The sequence below is a fragment of the Lissotriton helveticus genome, chromosome 2_2 (genome assembly GCF_964261635.1).
Source record: "Lissotriton helveticus chromosome 2_2, aLisHel1.1, whole genome shotgun sequence".
Classification (NCBI taxonomy): Eukaryota; Metazoa; Chordata; class Amphibia; order Caudata; family Salamandridae; genus Lissotriton; species Lissotriton helveticus.
In genome coordinates this window covers 2,763,312-2,780,662 of record NC_136060.1, presented here as the reverse complement: position 1 = coordinate 2,780,662, position 17,351 = coordinate 2,763,312, and positions in this window count along the sequence as shown.

Below are 17,351 nucleotides of genomic sequence, written 5' to 3'. Positions count from 1 at the left end.
CCACAAAGGAGCGAGGCCAGGCCACATCAGCCAATCAGGAGATCCACACTCCGCCGCGTTGAGGAAGGACACCCACCCCATCCTGTGGCAGAGTCACTTGAAGCCCTAGCCAGGTGCCAGGCTTCTTACGACCGTAGCCAGGAACAGGCAGATCGTGCCCACCAGGACTCGGTGGACAACACAAACATGTTGCGGGATATTTCGGGCTACCTTGGCCAGATAGTGGACATCATGGGCCAGCAGACAACAATGTGGAGGGAAAGGATAGCCCGCAACAACCCCCCCCTCAACCAAGTGTCCAGAGCCCACGGCCAGCAACACCACCGCCACAGCCACCGCCACCGCCACCACCACCTGTGCCCCTGGCGACGGATGTGGCCCCTGAACAACCTGCCCCCCAGCTGACTCCGTTCCACCTCAAAGACGGAGGGGCCGTCCGAGGCTGGAAGTGGGTGAGAGCAGTGTGGGTGCTCCATCCACACGGTCCAAGAGGGGCCGCCAATGACTCTGACACTGCCTGAGCCAGCCATTCACCCTGCCAACTATCCTGTCCCACATAGCCAATCATTGCCACAGGTCTGCTGGGCTAGCCTGACACCACCCAATGTGGTGTCAGCACGGACATTTCATCTGCCATTACCTTCAACTCCCACTCCTCCACCCCACACTTACTTGTAAATATTCACCAGCACCAATGCACAACCTGTAAATAAATACCACTTACACACTCAATGATGTGTTGCCTCCATGTTTAATCACATGATTGCCTCAGAAACAGACGTAACCAGGTGCAGGGATCCAAGTTGTACATAATCATGCCGATGCAGGAGTGACCTAGGGAACATCAGAGACAGCAAACACACGTCAGGAAACATATTCACACCCATCACAACACACTGCACAGCAACATCCCACAAACCACACTCATCACTAAAGCATTGGATGAGAGGACACACATCATGGAGACTTGCATGTCCAAATAAATGAACACACACACATGCAAACATCACACAGCAGAACACACAGCTGATGCACACCACATCCACACAACACCAGCATACATACATAAGGCATTGTCAACCGGCACAAGAGGTAGTTACTCACATTCAAGGGAAGTAGCTATCAATGAGCTGCCGCCTCTGGTCCAGACCTTCCTCCTCACCACTATCCTCATCAGTCGACATGGGTGGGATGGGAGGCCGAGGAACTTCTTCGTCTTCAGGGTCCAAGAGCAGTTCAATGTCATTGCGCACGACCAGGTTGTGGAGCATGCAGCAGGCAATCACGATCCTGCATACTTTGCCTGGTGAGTAAGGCAGGGCCCCTCCTGTCTTATCCAGGCACCGAAACCTAGACTTTAGCAGTCCAAAAGTACATTCAACCACTCTACGTGTCCTTCCATGTACATAATTGTAGCGCATTTCACCCGCTGTAGTAGGATTACGTATGGGACTGAGGAGCCAGGGCCAGTTTGGGTACGCCGAGTCGCCTATGTAGGGGGATGACAGACACAAATATCACTACCAGATTTGGTGGGTACCCCATGCCACACAGAAATCACAATAGTCCCCACTGCATACTCACCAACAAGCCACCCATGACCGGGACGCAGATTTGCCATCATTTGGGGGACAATGCTGCTCCGCATGATGTGGGCGTCATGTGCGGAGCCTGGAAATCTTGCACACACATGGGAGATGATGTTGTTGGCCAGGCACACCACCTACACGTTCAGCGAATGGAAGTGCTTCCGATTCCTGTAAACCTGCTCACGTGCCTGTGGTGGAATGAGAGCGATATGTGTGCCATCAATGGAACCCACTACGTGTGGTATCTGGCCCAGTGCATAGAAGTCTGCTTTGACTGCTGGCAACTCTTCCGGCCGTGGAAAATGGATGTAGTCATCCTTGTACAGCATCATAGCTTTTAGAACATCCCGAAGTACCGTGCTGAACATGGCCTGTGACATCCCCCCGGCATGTCCAACTGTGTACTGAAAGGTGCCAGTAGCAAAAAAGTGTAGTGCCGCCATCACCTTTGCTGTGGGTGTAATGGAACCAGGATACGTCCTTCGTGGCTGCAGATGAGGAGACAATTGGGCAACAAGCTCCATCAATCGAAGGCGATCTAACCTGAATTTCCTGATCACCTCCTCGTCAACCATATCCTCCAGCACAGTGTATGGCCGATGCACATTTGGAGCCCTCCTGTGTGGGAGAGAGATGTAACTTGAGTCAACTTACAAACGACGCATAGATGTGCAACTCCATCACATGTAAGCCAACATTAGCAAGAAGAAAAATGTTTTAGACAAATGTCATATGTGTGACATCTCTGAAAGTTACTGCAATACGGAGTGGCTCATTAACAATGTGCAGCGACTTGCAACAGGAAGTGTGTCAACACGTACAACGCTACTTAGTCTCATGTCAACATTACTGACAAGACGTGTGTCATGACCCTAATGTGTAGAAGCAACATCACAGACACACATGCAAGTGCATGCACACAAATGATAATGATACACACACACACCATGTCATCATTCACCAATGCCAACAGCAATAATGGTGAGCATACGGTCATTACATGCATGTTGACACAACAGGCAACCCACATACACTGAATGCATGTGTACCCTCACCATTGTAGTGATCTCGCATGAACCACACACTGACAACAGATTCAGAATGTGGCGATACAGCCGAGATGTACTGTGTAGATGTGAAGATGTAAAAACGTCTGTAGGGTCACACCCGACGTCAACACGTCGACATGCACACCTGTTGCACATTGTGTGCCCACCGATGGGCATAGTATGGACACACATGGAATAGTGCATGACATATGAAGTTTCCCTATCACGCTCACAACCCTCATGACGCAACAGCAGACAACACACCACCACGGTGCAGCGTCTGACAATATACAATCATCGTCGCCGCCATGGCAGTGCACTGCTTGCGCTATTTCCGAATGGGCATACTCGGCCCGCGGCCCTCTCCCCATTGGCTGCATGTGCACGGACCGTCACGGTCACACATCGGCAACCGCATGTGCAAGCTTCCGGCACGGATGCTTCAGTTGCAACAATGTACTATCACTGGCGCCACCATGGCGGTGCACGTATTCTGCGGGGGAGGTGCAGGCCTACACACCCTTTAGATGTAGTCAATGGACATGGCAGTTAATGACCCCCCTTACAGTCACATTGCATCATCCACCGTACACCGGCCGGACCAGCCCGGCCTGGGACCGCCGTGCCGGCCATGTCCACAACAGCCGTGCCGGCCATGTCCACAACAGCCATGCCGGCCATGTCCACAACAGCCGTGCCAGGCCCGGCCTGGGACCGCCGTGCCGGCCATGTCCACAACAGCCGTGCCGGCCATGTCCACAACAGCCGTGCCGGCCATGTCCACAACAGCCGTGCCAGGCCCGGCCTGGGACCGCCGTGCCGGCCATGTCCACAACAGCCGTGCCGGCCATGTCCACAACAGCCTTGCCAGGCCCGGCCTGGGACCGCCGTGCCGGCCATGTCCACAACAGCCGTGCCGGCCATGTCCACAACAGCCATGCCGGCCATGTCCACAACAGCCGTGCCAGGCCCGGCCTGGGACCGCCGTGCCGGCCATGTCCACTACAGCCGTGCCGGCCATGTCCACAACAGCCGTGCCGGCCATGTCCACAACAGCCGTGCCAGGCCCGGCCTGGGACCGCCGTGCGGCCATGTCCACAACAGCCGTGCCGGCCATGTCCACAACAGCCATGCCGGCCATGTCCACAACAGCCGTGCCAGGCCCGGCCTGAGACCGCCTTGCCGGCCATGTCCACAACAGCCGTGCCGGCCATGTCCACAACAGCCGTGCCAGGCCCGGCCTGGGACCGCCGTGCCGGCCATGTCCACAACAGCCGTGCCGGCCATGTCCACAACCGCCAGGCCTGGCACGGCGGTTGTGGACATGGCCGGCACGGCGGTCCCAGGCCGGGCTGGTCCGGCCGGTGTACGGTGGATGATGCAATGTGACTGTAAGGGGGGTCATGAACTGCCATGTCCATTGACTACATCTAAAGGGTGTGTAGGCCTGCACCTCCACCGCAGTATACGTGCACCGCCATGGTGGCGCCAGTGATAGAACATTGTTGCAACTGAAGCATCCGTGCCGGAAGCTTGCACATGCGGTTGCCGATGTGTGACCGTGACGGTCCGTGCACATGCAGCAAATGGGGAGAGGGAACGCTGGCCCCGTATGGCCAATCGAAAGTAGCGAAAGCAGTGCACCGCAACACCAGGGCCAGTCATTGGCCCTTTTACGAACACGCATCCAGGGCTGACCAATTGCTTGCGACGTATGCCACTGACACGTGCTGAAGGCCCTATATATGTGTGATGTCAAAAAGCACACATCCTACCCTGGGTACCAGTGCTGGCTGTTCACCTCGACCTGCTGCTGCTGAGCTGACCGCCGACTGCTGCCTGTGACCATCACCTCGACCTGCTGCTGCTGAGCTGACCGCCGACTGCTGCCTGTGACCATCACCTCAACCTGCTGCTGCTTAGCTGACCGCCGACTGCTGCCTGTGACCATCACCTCGACCTGCTGCTGCTGAGCTGACCGCCGACTGCTGCCTGTGACCATTACCTCGACCTGCTGCTGCTGAGCTGACCGCCGACTGCTGCCTGTGACCATCACCTCGACCTGCTGCTGCTGAGCTGACCGCCGACTGCTGCCTGTGACCATCACCTCGACCTGCTGCTGCTGAGCTGACCGCCGACTGCTGCCTGTGACCATCACCTCGACCTGCTGCTGCTGAGCTGACCACCGACTGCTGCTCTAGTGCCATACTCCGTGATCTTGCCACGTCGAGAGTCAAAGAGATACGGTCTTGTCCCTTCACCGCGGCGGAGCTTGATGTCCTCATGGACTGTGTGCTCCGCAACTATGGACGGCTCTACGGCGCACCCGGACAGGTGGTAAGTGCAGTGTGGGACATGTTGGTGTGCATGAGGTGGTCAATGACTCCTGGCTTCTGCAATCTTAGCTGTGTACTGTGGGCTCGACATATTATTAGGAATGCGCATGGCTGCTGACAGATACGTGTTGCCCCTATCTGTGTGACAGGCCAACTGTCCACTGACTTGCACCCTTTTGTCTGCCATCATGGTAGGTCAAGCTGCACCTTCGCAAGGACGTGTGGAGGAGCATAGCACGTGATGTACGGGCATTGGGGGTGTGCAACAGACGACATACACACTGCCACAAACGCTGGGACGACATTTCCAGGCTGAGCAAGAATGTAGCGGAAGTGACACTGGGGATGATCCCATGGACGCCACGTCTGGCCCGACGCTCCATGACCCCTCTCATGCACCGTATCATTGCTGAGACGCATCCTGACCTGTCCGAACGAGTGTGGATCAACAGCAAACTAGCGGTGAACAGACTGTCTGTGTATGTTACTTGGGAGTGCAATGCATGTATTGGTGCCCAGACACAGTATTGACTTCCGTGGTGCGTATGTATCGCTGCGATGCCATGTTGGTGCCATTGGGTGAGTGTGATTTGACGTTCAGGTCCGGCATGTTGACACGCCACTTGCTTAGTAGTTGAGTATGTAAGCACATGCCGTAGTGGTCCGTGGCCCCATGGCAAGACATGTGTGCGGATGTACGTGCTCCTGCCCTGTCCGCATGCTGTACACGTGTCACGACCACCAACGCTTATGTAATGTGAGGATGACTGGTAGAGGTGGGCCGTGTGCAGGATGAAGGCTAGAAGAACTTTGTCAGCAATGGAATTAGGGATTCCTTGTCCTTCTGTATGTGAGTGTGCCCATGACTTACACCTCTTTTCTGTGCATTTCAGCTTTGGCAGAGGGCACTCAGCCACAGACGGCGGAGATGAGTGGAGGCAATGCATCTGGATCAGACTTCGCGCACACGCAGACTGACACAGAGGAGGGCAGCGCCGGAGAGGGGGACAGGACCGTCCCTGAGGACTCGCATGTGTAGACACCATCGTCCTCATCTTCCGACAGTGTTGGTGAGCCAGCACTGTTGTCACAGACTGGGAGTGGGCAATCAACACCTTCGGTCGGGACACAGCACACAGGGACCACAATGCCCCCAACTGCACCATGTACTGTTCGTGCACGCAGGAGTAGGGGGAGCAGAGTGGCGTTCGGTGCAGGCACCGCTGCCCCTGCCATGGTGACCCAAAATGCACTTTGTGCTGAGGCTGTTGATCTGCTGCGACAGCTGTGTGTGGGGCAGACCAATATGACAAATGCTTTCCAAAACCATGATAGGAAGTTGGGGCAGGTGGTGGCATTCATGGAAGGGATGCATGGCGATCTTGCTGGTCTACACAGGACAGTTCAGTCATTGGCAAGCAGTGTGTCGTCTGCCATTGTACAGTCGCATGGACAGGGTGCTACTTCTGTTTCCCCATCTACACCACTGGATGTCTCAGGGGGGAGTGAATATTCTGACCAGGACTGTAATACAGGTTATTGCACTAGAAGCAGCTTCAGACAGCACGTCAGGGCACGGAGGGCACAGACACCATCCCCTAGGTCTGCAAAATCTGTTAACAAAGACAACGTCAGATACACTGGAGTACACACACAGGATCCACAAGTGGTGTTGGGGGACATGCCTTCACATGCTACACAGGCATTCCACACAAAAGGTACTCCCAAGGCAAGGGATACTCCCAAGTCCATGGACACTCCCTTGGACAAGGACAGTCAGAGTACAAAGGCACCTCCTAAGAGCAGGGAGAGTCCCAAGGAAAAGGTCAATACCAAGGAAGGGGCCACTCCCAAGGACAGGGACAAGGACAGTCAGAAGACAAAGGCACCTCCTAAGAGCAGGGAGAGTCCCAAGGACAAGGTCAATACCAAGGAAGGGGCCACTCCCAAGGACAGGGACATGGATAGTCAGAAGACAAAGGCACCTCCTAAGAGCAGGGAGAGTCCCAAGGACAAGGGCAATACCAAGGAAGGGGCCACTCCCAAGGACAGGGACATGGACAGTCAGAAGACAAAGGCACCTCCTAAGAGCAGGGAGAGTCCCAAGGACAAGGTCAATACCAAGGAAGGGGCCACTCCCAAGGACAGGGACAAGGACAGTCAGAAGACAAAGGCACCTCCTAAGAGCAGGGAGAGTCCCAAGGACAGGCACACAACAGAGCAAGGGCCATCACCCAAGGGCAGTGACACACACAGAGAGAAAGTGTCTTCTGGAGACAGGTACACCACAGACGACAAGTCTGCTGCCAGGAACAGGGCACCGTCCATGGCACAGGGAAAGTCCAGAGTTAACACTCCTCCTACGGATAAGGCCCACCCTAGGGACAAGGCTTCTCCCATGGACACTGGCGCAATCAAGGACAGGCATACATCACCCCTGGCTGCACTGAGGCTGATGTTGTTGAAGGAACGGAAAACAGATGTCACCGCGGCGGAGTCCCCCCCATACCTCCACTCTCATCCAGGCCAGTCAGATTCTGAGTCCAGGCGGCAGGCACACAGCAAACGACAAGCAGGCTCCAGCACGTCCCCAGAAAGCCGATCCCCGGAAGCAGATGCTCCACCTATGGTGGGTGATATTTCTTTTGAGTCCACACCACTTGCCAGTCCTGTCCTGTCCAGGGTGCACTCACATATCCCTAAGAAACGCAGACACACACCATTGACACCTGCCCACCCCGATGTCGCTCAAGTACAGCTATCCCCAGCTCCCAGGGCCACCATGCCTCCTGGCCCATACAGCCCTGTGGGTCATCATATCAGTGGTCTCAGTGGCGGAGGTGCAGTTGACTCTCATGTATCAGATAGTGGCACTGTGTCTGTTGTTTGCTGTCATGCATCATGTAGTAGCACAGTCTCAGTTGTGCCCTCTCCTGTTTCTGGTGCTGGCATTGTGTCTGGGTCTGTGGCCCATGTGTGTGTCACTCGGGCTGTGGCTGTGTCTCACATTCCTGTTTCTGGTGCTGGCAGTGTGTCTGGGTCTGTGGCCCATGTGTGTGTCACTCGGGCTGTGGCTGTGTCTCACACTCCTGTTTCTGGTGCTGGCAGTGTGTCTGGGTCTGTGGCCCATGTGTGTGTCACTCGGGCTGTGTCTCACACTCCTGTTTCTGGTGCTGGCAGTGTGTCTGGGTCTGTGGCCCATGTGTGTGTCACTCAGGCTGTGGCTGTGTCTCACACTCCTGTTTCTGGTGCTGGCAGTGTATCTGGATCTGTGACCCATGTGTGTGTCACTCGGGCTGTGGCTGTGTCTCACACTCCTGTTTCTGGTGCTGGCAGTGTGTCCGAGGCAGGTAGTTCACGCAGTCCACCTGATTCTGTGATGTGAGGTGCTGTTCACTTCACTCCCAGGTTATTGCACATGGTGTGTACATTGTCCATTGATAACAGCTTTGCACTGTTGTGATCCTTGGGACGGGTTGCTTGGAACACGTGCTGCCAATGATGTACCTGCTGTGTTGTCCACAATGCCCTGTTGATGCTGTGATACTGCATTCTGCCCTCTCACGTGCTGCCTCTGAAGTACCTGCTGTGTTGTCCACAATGCCCTGTTGATGCTCTGATACTGCATTCTGCCCTTTCACGTGCTGCCTCTGATGGATCTGTCCAGTGCAATGGACTGTTGATGCACTTAGCCCCTCTCACGTGCTGCCTCTGATGGACCTGTCCAGTGCAATGGACTGTTGATGCACTTAGCCCCTCTCACGTGCTGCCTCTGATGGACCTGTCCAGTGCAATGGACTGTTGATGCACTTAGCCCCTCTCACGTGCTGCCTCTGATGGACCTGTCCAGTGCAATGGACTGTTGATGCACTTAGCCCCTCTCACGTGCTGCCTCTGATGTACCTGCTGTGTTGTCCACAATGCCCTGTTGATGCTCTGATACTGCATTCTGCCCTCTCATGTGCTGCCAATGATGTACCTCCTGTGTTGTCCACAATGCCCTGTTGATGCTCTGATACTGCATTCTTCCCTCTGATGTGCTGCCTCTGATGTTCATGCTCTGGTGCCCACTTTGCCAATGCTCACGCATACACTGTGATTGCACCCCTATTATGTGTAATAAAGGTAGTAAATCATGTGTCGTGGTTTGTCATAGTCATTCCTGCTTGCGTACTACAAATGTGTATTTCTATTTGCTTCGAATCAGTGGTTTCGGTAACATGACACTCCCCCTCCCAACGTCACGACCCTTGCAGGTATTCCCCTCCAGACAGCCAATCGTGTGTGCCTTACCTGCGTCGTCATCGATAGTGGGCCAAGACTAGGACGTGGTGGATCGCGAAGAGCATCGGGAAAGCGTGTAGCGCTGGGTCCATGGTGGCGAGCAGCTTGCGGTGGGTATCTCTGCTATGTATGTTATCTTCGCTGTGGGGAATCCGCCGTGTTCAGACAGGTTGTTTTTCCGCAGCGGTTTTATGTGTATTTTCCGCCATCTTGATTTGGGGGACAGTCGTAGATGTCAGTACGTTCGGCGGAGGCTCTGGATTGGTTCCGTCTGCCGCGTGGTCGGGTGTGGTTGGGCGGCGGTGCGTGCTCTTCCGTCGCGGACGGAATTTTGACACTCTTTCCTATCCTGATATGGCGGACGGAGTGTCCGCTGCAGGCGGACACGGAAAAGGCATTTTCCGCGTACTCCAGGGCTGCGGTAGCTCTTCCGTCCGCCATCCTAATGAGCCCCTATGTGTGGTGTGTGTAGGGTAATGATTGTTCGTGAGTGGTAAGGTTTGAAAAGTGATAAGTGATAGTTAAAAAATACCTGGCTCGTGGGGTGAAGAAAAACTTTTTAATATGCCCCCGGGCTGGTATTGGTAAAATGGTGCAGTGTGAGGTTATTAGTGTATAATTATGTACATTAACCTCGTGTGTGCGTCTACATGAACATGTTTCGGAGTCTAAAACTCCTTCTTCAGGACGGGGTAGCACAAATCCCCACCTTACTCACATATGTATAAAATTGTATGATACAAAAAAGTGAACTATAGGGTATATGTACCTAATTCACAGTGTTTAGTTGTTCGTAGTCTTTCGCCCAATAAGCGTTTGTGGAGAAAGACCTATGAAAGAAAATAATACATTGTAATCATTATTTACAAGGGTATTCGCGTTTCTTCCAGGTGAAGTGACCCTAGAAAAAGTGATGGGATGCCGATTTCTAGACAGATTCGTCATTCTATAAGTGATCGTGCCCCCTGTAAAGAATTGGACAAGGACAGGACAGGCAACACATAAAACAGAAAACACACGCTTCTATACTATCTTTGTTCCATGAGTTCCTGCATTCAGGAAAAAAGCAAGTGATGTAATATCTTTTATAATTCCTTACTCAGTAATAGTGGTTCATATGCCTCATGAGCCTCATGGCGTTTTAGGGGGTCAATCGCGCCAATTCGCAACCTGTAAGTGAGAAGAAGAAGGGTTTCTACTTACATAGTCTCGTTGTTACCATCCTCGTTTAGGTGTATTACTCACGATTCCTGTAGGCTGGGTAAGTCTCCCTCCCCTAGATGCGGCTCCGCTGGAACTGAGGTTCTGTGCGAGCCGCGTCTATTTATACTGGTGTAGTCCCTCTTAATTGTTGATTAATTGGGTAACGAGTCCCGGAAGTATGCCCAAACAAGGGCTAACCGGGAGGTAATCGCGCTAGTGTTGTTTGCGTTCATGCACGAGTGAAGTTAGTTTCCTCCTTGGGAGGCGCACATGCACGGAGTCTTTCCCTCTGTATGAGCATGCGTGGAGTAGGAAACACGTAAGGCTTGTCTCTGTGGTGACGTGGAAGTGCTCCACTAACATTTGTGCATGCGTGTTCCAACGTATAATGGAAGTCCGGGCATTTAGATCCCATTGTTAACAGTGAGATTGTAACCCGTTAATGTTCATGGAAAAATATGACGTTATGTCTGAAAAAGCTTGGTATCAGTGCCTGACAACGTTATTTTGTGGGGACCAATGAGTTGTGTATAGGTCTCGTTGGTGGAAGCGTGCCCTCTTTATGTTCAATGGGGTTATCACACATCATGGATTGTAGGATCATATCTTCCCTTAGTGGATATTCCCATCTATTTAAAGTGCTGCTCACATACAGCAGAAAGTGTGGTGAGGGAGGTTCACGTCCCCCAGTGATATATTGGCATGTCTTCCCTGCAGATGCTAGGTACCTTACTTCCCTAGATCCCCTTGATACCCCCCATGGTGTATTCCAAAGTATCCTTTCGATCACTTTCCCAAGACAGTCACCAGCATCGATTTCTAGGGTAAAATGTAATAGACTCCAGAAAGCTAAGGTTGAGGAAGAGGAGAAGGCCACAGAGATTTTACGAGGTTAAGATTATCTAACCAGGAACAAGAGGAAAGGAGGAGGTAGAGACAGGAAGAATAGGCCAAATGCTGCTAGTGGGCTTTAGCCACCCACACAAGCAGCCTTGCAAAAGGGTCTCAGTCCTGCCATTGCAGTGTCTGTGTGCAGTCTAGTACTGCCATGTCAACCTGGCAAGTGCAGCCACTTGACAGGCCCTAACCTTCCCTATTCTTAAATGTGCTTCACCCCTAGAGTAGGCCCAAGGTACCCCTGTGGGCAGGGTGCAGTGTATGTGAAAGGTAGGACATGTCCTGGTGTGTGTGACAAGTCCTGATAGTGAAATACTTCCAAGTTAATTTTTCACTATTGAAAGGCCATCTGTCCCATAGGATGGAACAGGCGTTTATTTATAACATCTTATTAATATAACGTCCCAATGGGAAAAAGATCGGATGATAAAGTGTAATATACCTGAACTCAGAATATAAAGAGGCATTTTTAGTAAGGATGATTTTTACATTCTGTGTTTGAAAATACCGCTTATAAAAAGTAGGTATTTTCTTGCTTAGACCATCCTGTGTGCCTCTTCTAGGTTTGTGTATTGGCTGTCTGGTTTTGGTGTGACAGGGGCTGGGATGTGCATTCTGTTCAGACAACTGCTTGGGGGTTGAGGTGTGTCCTGACTTTCCTGGGTGAGTCAGGGCTGGGCTGAATAGACCTGGGCTGCATTCAGAGTAAGGGAGGGGATCTTTTTCACACCTGAATGGGCCTGGTCTACTTTGGACAATGTGGTTTCCACCTCCTGTCAGGACAGAACTGGTTTTGACTGGGCTAAGAGCTTCTCTGCCACAAGAGACCAAAGGAATTTTTGCTATAAAATAGTGGGGACCAGAGCTCAGACTTTTAGACTGCTCCTGGAATCATCTGCCAAGGAGAATAGCTGGGAAAAGCTGCAGGAGAAGTACTGGCACTTTGCTGGGTGCTGTCTGTTGTTGGCCTGGTTTCAGACAGAAGAAAGGAGCAGCCAACTCTGTCACAGAGTCTGTCACAGATTCCGCGTCATAAAAGTCCAGCACAAGGCCCCACCGCACTTCGCTCCGCATCGTTGGTTTCAACGACTCGTCTGGACAATGGTCACCGAGCCGTTGCTTCCACCATGTCCTGTGGGTACCACACTCCGCAAAGCCTCATTTCACCCTGCCTGGACGTCATTGACACTGTCGCTGCACAACCCAAACATCGACAGGCTCCTTCACCTGCACTGCAACCTGCCAGCACGGCATCGAGCCATCTAGACGAGCCGCTGCCTGCACTGCGTCATGAGGGCACCACAACCTGCACTGCTTCCATTTTTAAATGAAACCGCATTGGTTGTCCTGACAGACTCGCACCAACATGTCAGCCGCTATGAAAGAGTTACTGTTCACAAATCTGTCAACGCTTTAGCTGGCCCGCACCGACCTGCTCAGCTGGAACTGTGAGACTCTGTTTTCAGCATTGCCGTAGCCCCAGACAAATTTACCGACTCGGAAAGACTGTGTTTTGTGGATATTTATTCAATTTTAAGGTTTTTTTGCAAACTGCATAGTTTTCAGAACTGTATTGTGAATTTTTGCCGGTTTTGGTCTTGTTTGGTTCAGATAAAGGTTTGCTTATTTTTCTAAGCTGGTGTGGTGTCCATTTGTAGGGTTTTTATTGTGTTACTGTATTCATGCACAAATGCTTTACACACTGCCTCTGAGATAAGCCTGTCTGCTCATGGTAAGCTACCAAGGGGTGAGCAGGGGTTATTATAGAAGTGTATCTCCCTTACCCTGACTAGGAAGGAGGGCCCCTACTTGGACAAAGGTGCAAACCATTGCTCACTAGAGACACCTATTTCTAACAGAAACCTAGGGTGGAGTACTCCACCCCACTTAAGTAATACATGTCAGATCTGACACTGTTGACTAACAAGTGGTAGCTAGCAGTGTTAACAAACAGCTGGAGCAGCATGGTACTATGCCAAACCAAAAGAAACATTCTCCACAAACTGGTTTTGTTCTAAAAGGTAAGGGCCACAGAAATTCCCAGTATTTCAAAGGGGGACTTAAAAATAAAGGAAATGGGGATCTAAGCCAGACACCATGGAAGGAAAAGGAACAACATGAATGTTTTCCAAGACCAGGGTGAGTACCTGTTTTAAGTGTCACACAAAGTACCATTTTAAAAGAGACTGGCAGGAGACAGACCATTTACCAGCTGTACTCATCATAGATATTCTGCTGACAATTGAGGAAGGAACCCAAGAGGCTACTTCTGCACTCAATCTATTTGCTATGGACATTTAGAGAGGGAACCAGATGCTGTGTAGCATATATACCCAAACTAGATGGGTTTTGTGTTAGAAGCTAGTACCAATGGGAGGAAGGCTCCTTCCATGAATGATACATAAGCTCATAGAACTATGGTCAATGGAATTATCTCACATCTGAAGAGATTCTCCCTGGTGTCAATGGCACATGCATTGTAGCCAGTGTAGAGAACACAGAGTATCTGAATCCCTGAGTTCAGGTGGAAATCAATGGCAAGTCAGCCGTGGTTGATGGAGAGGTGAGAGAGAAGTAAGGTGCAGGATGTCTCTTATGAGATATTGTAATTGCATCTGGATTAGTACCAGAGGCCTAAATGGCTTGGACAACAGCATCTGCATAGATAAGAGCACAAGCTACAAAAAAGAAGGGGGGTAAATCATTCTATATGAACATGGGTCAACTAAACTTGAAGGTATCTCCTTATTGTTTGTAAGAGACAGTCAATCTTGAGTTAGTTCCAACAAATCAGTACTTTGTTTCTCAGTCTGGTTTCCATGTCGATAACAGGTCACTCAAGTACTAGTAGGAAGATGATGCACTTCACGCTCAAGTACATAAAGTTCTTTTTTGCTGACAGCTCCCTGACCAGAAAAGACTAGGAGCTGGGCATTCATTCAATTGGACCATGAACGAAGAGGCAATGACTAAAAGCATGGCAAGCAAGCCTTCTTGACAGTGTACGTCTAATAAACTCATGTCAATCCGCATTTTTCCTACACGGCCAGAGAATTAGCTGTGTTAAGATCTTCCTTGCCGTGTAAGAAAAAACTGCATGCTAATCAAGGTGCACTTCCGGTTAGCTGTGGTGGGTGTGGGATGTACCTCCATCTCCATGGACAAAAATACCCTAGAGGCCTATGTAGCCTTCAGGAACTGTCTGGCCACTGTTTTAAATGCATTCGGGGCAGTACTTTTGAATGTATTACAGAGAACATGGAAATCCTATTGTTTGGATCTACCTGACCTATTTGGGGCCCGCATTGTTGGCCAGAGGGGGGCGGTCGCCACATGCTGCCACTGCTTTGGCATGTAATCTGGGAGTTAAGATTGATTCAAACTTATCTATGGGCTCTCAAATCTCTGCTGTAGTATGAGCTTGTGTCATTCTATTAAGAGTGCTAAAAGAACTCCAGTGACTGCTCCCTTTTCAGACTCAGTGAACAGTGATTCATGTGGTGATCATGTCACGCATCGATTACACTAATAACCTGTACCTCTGTGTGCCTGACTATTTACGGAATGCCTGCAGATAGTGCAAAACGTGGCTGCTAGGTTACTTTTAAAGGTTCCGTGATGGGTGTCTATCTCTCCTTCTCTTAAAACACCCTACTGGTTACCCATCAAGGAGAGGGTTCAGTTCACAGCGATGACCGTAGCCCATAGAGATTTGTATGGATGAGGTCCCGACTATCTCGGCACAAGATGACAGCATTGCTGCCCGAGTAGAACTCTTTATTCATTTACTGCACATTCCCAGGATCAGACTTAATAAATGGGGTGGTGCATCACTGACCTATTTGGCAACTAGTGCCTATAATCTGTTCCCACCCAAAATGCATTAGATTACATCTGAGACATTATTTAAGAAACGCATTAAAACCTAACTATTTGATTTGGCTTTTTGAGCGTCTTTCTTCCTGTAGTCTGTATGGTAGGCAGCGTTTCCTAGTGCCATGACTCTCTTCACAGTAGCTGTTGAGCTTTATATAGGATGTAATTGGTTGATTGATTGACTGATTGATTGATTGATTGAGTGTAAGTGGTGTGGGCGATACAAGGTAGTTCAAAAGGTGTCAGTTGTGAACTACTAAAGACATAACTTTACATCTGCCAGTCAATTCCATCAACACGTTGGGTGTTGGTAGCTGATTGATGGTTTTATGACTACACTGTGACCAGCAATACAAGTAAGAGACAGCTCCTTCCCAGGCTGATCCTTATACAATTTGAAAAAAAAAAGTCAAAAATGTTTCTTTTTTAAGCTGAAGGTATGTGTCTGACCTACAAAGTAAAACTTGTACATTGCAACATAGATGCTATTACAAAACTGGAGGCTCTGATTATGCTGCCTGTTGGAAATGACCATATTTTTCATGGTTGTTCCCCACAGAGTTTTGCATTTCTTTTTTATCCGTTTTTGTTTGCCACAGGACTCTATGCACTTTATTTCTTGTGCTCTCATTTCTAAACATATTAGAATTGGCCTACCCAGAATGTGCACATTTAGTTTACATTTAGGTCCCTAGTATATGGTACCGCTTGTATCCAGTACTTGTAAATTAAATTCTACTTGTCAGTTGCAGCAATCATTGTGCCACCAACTAGAGTAGCACTGTAAAACATGTCTCAGGCCTGTAACTGCAGCCTACAGTGCTGTTTTAAACTGCCATTTTGGCAGCCAAAATAAACCTTTTGTCCAACCAAAACCTTCCTTCTTAATACTTATGTCACCCCTGAGGTAGGTCCTGAATATCTATAGGGCAGTGTGTACTGCATTTAAAAAGTAGGACATTTATATTCAATGTTTTACATGTCCTGTCAGGGAAACCCCTCTAACACCGTTTTTCACCAAGGCATGGTTGGATCTCCCATTTAAAAACAATGGTCTATATTATAACACCTTATAGTGCTTAATTTCAGTTTGAGAGCAGAAAGAAGAATAGTTAAAGGACACATTTTAATAGTAAATTAAAATCCATCTTAATGGTCAGGTTTATATATATTACCAATTTGGGAATTACACTTTTAGAAAGTTGTCATTTTCCTACCTTTAAACTAAAAGGTGCTCTTTCCAGTATTCAGCTCTCACCTGACCTCTGATGGCTCCCCTGGGGTTAGCTTTGTATTGATTGCTTTCAGACAATGGACAAAGGGCTCTGGGTGTTGGGAGGAGGACTCCTCCCTTGACAGAATGGCCTGGGACAGCGCTTAGGACCTTTCTTAGTGTCAAAGTATGGAATGACTACCTTACCACTAGCAGGGGAAGTTCACACCCATGCTTTCCTCCCTTTTGTCTCTCTTGTAGGCTGGCACCAAACCCAGTGGAACTGCTACTCGACTGGACTGCTTGTTGTGCTGGCTTGCTGCCCTATTTTCTGGGAGTGAGACGGATAGGACTTCCATCTCTACATCCCAGAACCTAAATATCTCAAAGGATTTGCCTGCTTGCCCCCTGTTTTGAAGTCTCAGGGATATCAAAGACTTCTCTTTAACCTACGAAGAGCACCTGGACATTGTTTGCTGCTAGTCTTGCTCTGCCAACTGTTACCAACCCAGTCGTTGGCCCTTGGAAGTGAGTATAAAGTGCTTCATCTGCAGGAACTCATGCATCAACATTGTTGGGCCAATCGGAACTGCCACATATCTGTCATTGCGGGAACCAGACCATCGCATCACACTTGGACACCTCTGGAACCACCAATGTGGAACCAATGCATCGCTGCCACTGCATGGAGAAGATCGACACATTGCCTCTAAAGTGTGGAGAAACCCAGTGCCTCACATTTAAAACCAAGCAAACACAAGGAGATGATGGATGGAGCGCTGCAATATTTCAGACACTAAGCTCCAGTCACAGATCTGGGTTAAATCCATCATCGTTCTTTTGCTCACTTCGCCACCCCAGTTCAGACCCAGCAATATACAAATCAGTCTTGACTCTGTACCTC